This window comes from Triturus cristatus, chromosome 9, assembly GCF_964204655.1.
Source record: "Triturus cristatus chromosome 9, aTriCri1.1, whole genome shotgun sequence".
Classification (NCBI taxonomy): domain Eukaryota; kingdom Metazoa; phylum Chordata; class Amphibia; order Caudata; family Salamandridae; genus Triturus; species Triturus cristatus.
Genome location: NC_140592.1, coordinates 1,004,155,402 through 1,004,159,069, shown reverse-complemented (window position 1 = coordinate 1,004,159,069; position 3,668 = coordinate 1,004,155,402).

The following is a 3,668-nucleotide window of genomic DNA, read 5'->3' as shown; positions in this document are numbered from 1 at the left end:
TAAAAACCATGTATCTGTCTATCGCGGCGTCCCCAGGCCGCCCTCCTCCTCTTCCTCGCCATACGGGTACTGTTTGAGAAAACTGCGCATTGGTCGCAAGAAATGCGCGGGTGTGTGCGCATGCGTAGTTTTCTCAAACAGTACCCGTATGACGAGGAAGAGGAGGAGAGCAGCCCGGGTACACCGCGGTAAACACGTAAGTGGTTTTTAGTTTTTTTAAATGACTGGTAACTTATATCTTAATAGGGTGGTGGAGGCGGGAGGCATGCCATCTGTGCTCCGCTGCGGAGTGTGCGGGGATTTCCCTACTCTGCGTTCTCTGCGGAATGCGGAGTAGGCAAATCTCCGCACACTCTGCGGGTGGAGCGGAGTTCTCCACCCACGGTTACTTTGCAACTGTTTCATTCTAACTTCCTTACCACCTCACCTAGACAGGTATGAACTATGCAGTTTTCTACATTCTAAGGAAGTATTTGTAATTCTCTGCAAGGACATAGGAATGGAGCACGTTAGCACATACCCTAACAAATAGTTTTGCTGTGGCCTACATAATTTTAGCAAAGGAAAGAAGAGAGAGAAAAGTAATTTTTTAAGACCTACATAACTTTCACGAAGAATAAAAGATTTCTCGTGTCCGCAGTTGTTTATTCCTTCAGTTCGGGAAACATAAAAACATATCAATTAGACAGACTGGATAGTTACTTCTCTTTTTTCTTTAATGTCATTTGCACTACATGTGTTATTCTGACTTTTAAATACATGCACTTTTGCACATTTTTCAGTCATACTTCCAGAATTTGCACGTTTTAGTATTTTTGAGTTTTCATACATATTAGTACTTTATTAAAACCCACACATGGGTGGATTTTCTCTGAGCAGACTCTATTTACTAAACTTGTGCTCCATCAATCCCCCATCTGATGGTATCCCAAACCATCACATCAACCCTTTTAGGATTCCCATCTGATAGCTAACATTCAGAATGCAGTTGTTCTCATCTGTTCCAGTCTAACACTTTCTATGTCCTTCCAAGCGTCATAATATATACCCCTTCAATCCTCAAATTTTATTTCTTCTCTTTTCCTTTTTCTTTCCCCTTCGCTTCTCAACTTGAGGCCTATTTTTGCGACATTTATAAAGCAAGATTATTTAGTATGCCTGTAGCAACAGCAACTATTGGCGTTAGTATCCTCCCTAACAAGCTTTTAGAAAAAGTAGAAAACTAGTTACCTATGGAAGAAATACTCTTACCAAGTTTCTCCCAAGCACCGTCAACCTTCAGTTTTGACAAATCATCATGTAAATGAGTAATGTTACTGATATATCCCTCCACATCTTTACTTTTATCAGGGATATATGTGCAACATTGTTGAATTTTCAACATACTATAGGCTCCACCCTCTTTTGCCAATCATACATCTAGGGCAAGCCTATTTTGTAAAACTATTGTTCTCATAGCAACCATTTCAGTATCATCCATCAAAAACCCACCAGCGGAGGAGCCTAGCGCGCAACCAAGATGGCCGCGTAGGTGCGAGGCTCCCGAGGACCTTCGCGACCTCCTGAATTAATCCTGGCGATATCCTGTCCTTGTTGAGGGGACTGTGTCGGTGAACCCGAGCTGAGGCGCCGCCCGTTCTTTGGGCTCGAATCGGACCCCGAATACCGGTGGGAGCATCGATTGAAGGTTGCGGCCTTCTCCTCGCCGGCCCCCCGGATTGGAGTAGTGGGGCGATCCGGGGACGAAGTGAATAACAACGGCGAGCGGGGCTGAGCGACTCGCATACCCCGCACTTTCACTTTCGCTTTTGCGCCCTCCTTGCCTCAGGCGGGGTCGGGCTGCGGAGCGGGGTGCGGTGGTGTTGCCTTGTCCAGGTGCCCGGCTGACCCGCCGGCGGTGGGGTGACCCGCTGCCCGGTGGTCGCGCCCGTCCCCCCCCCTGACACCCGTGATTTGGTGTGGCGGCCCGTTTTGGAGATCTTGGCACGACGGTGTAAGGGCCAGCATGGCCACCAAACAAGATGGCGACCGGGCGAAGATGAAGACAACCCGCCGTGGCACGGCGCACCAGGCCAATAGTATGGATCGCTATACGCTCCAAAAGGGTTCTCCGGAGACAGCGCGGTCGTCCCTGGTGGGCCCGACGGAGGCACCTGCCCAACCGGTGGATCTGACCCTCCGGGACGTCATGGGCGCCATCGCAGAGATGAAGGCCTCGGTGGACCAGCGTTTCGATACCTTGGCGCAAAAAATTGACTCTGTCCTGGTGGATGTGGGCCTTGTGAGGGCAGACTTGTCAAAAACGAACGACCGAGTTGACTCCCTGGCCCACACCACAACGAGCCTCACGACGGACGTGGTGGCCCTCCAGAAGGAGGTGCGCCGGCTTGGCCAGGCGAGCGCCCTGATGGACCGGCGACTGGAGGACTCCGAGGGTCGGGCCCGGAGGAACAATGTTCGCATTATTGGTGTGCCGGAGGGCCGAGAGGCGGAGGCGGCGGATCTCTTTGTGGAAGAATTGATCCTGACTCATCTCCAGCCCCGGGGGCTGAGTAAGCTGTTTGCGGTGGAGCGTGCCCACCGGGTCCCTGGGGGCCGCCCTAAGACCGGTGCCCCGCCGCGGCCTATTATTGCCCGAATTTTTAATTTCCGGGACAGAGACGCCATCCTTCAGACCTCCAGGCAACAGGGACCGGTCAGGCTGGACAACATGGATGTACACTTCTACCCAGACTTTACTCCGACGGTCCAGAAGCAGCGACAGAGCTTTCTCGGTATCAAGCGTCGCCTAAGGGACTTAAACCTCAAGTACTCAATGCTCTTTCCGGCTAAGCTGAGGGTGGAGGTGGATGGCCATACGCACTTCTTCGACCGGCCCGAGGCGGCTGGGGACTGGTTAGATACTTTGCCTGGAGATCGGGGTGGGGGGGGCGCGGCTGGCGGGGAGGGCCCGCCGGATCAGAATTGAGGGGTGACTGTATAGGCCTTGCTCGGGATATTACTCCTTTACCATATATTGCTTTCGTATGTTCCCCTCCCATGGAGGTCGGGTGGGGTCTGCTGGGGGCTTCCCTCCTCCTCTGGGGGACTAGTTAGTACTTAGCTACGGGGCGACAGGCACACTGCACTTTGGGGGGGCTGTCTGGGCTCATGCAGGGGTGCAGGGAGGGGGGAGTTCTGTTGGGACCGGGGGGTGGGGGGGTGTGTTGTTTGTTAACACCGCGAGGCAAACCCGCAACTGTTTTGTTGTTTTTTAAGATGCTCGGTGGGGGGCGACCGATTGTTTTGACGTATCATGGGGGGTAGGGATTTGATTGTGTTGTCATGGAATGTCAACGGCCTGGGGGATAGGATTAAACGTGGTGTGGTCCTGCAGTATTTAAAACGTATTTCACCAGATGTTGTCTTCTTGCAGGAGACACACCTTATTGGTAACACCTTCAATGCAATGAATCGGCGGGGATATCGTTTAGCGGCCCACTCCGGCTTCACTTCGGGCTCGCGGGGGGTGGGTATTATGGTCAAGAACTCGCTCCCGTTGGAGATTGACGAGGTGCGCCATGATGAGAGGGGACGCTACACTGTTCTGGTGGGACGAATGGAGGGTAGAGTGTTCATCTTCATATCAGTGTACGTCCCGCCTGGGTTACAAGCCACTACATTTGCGG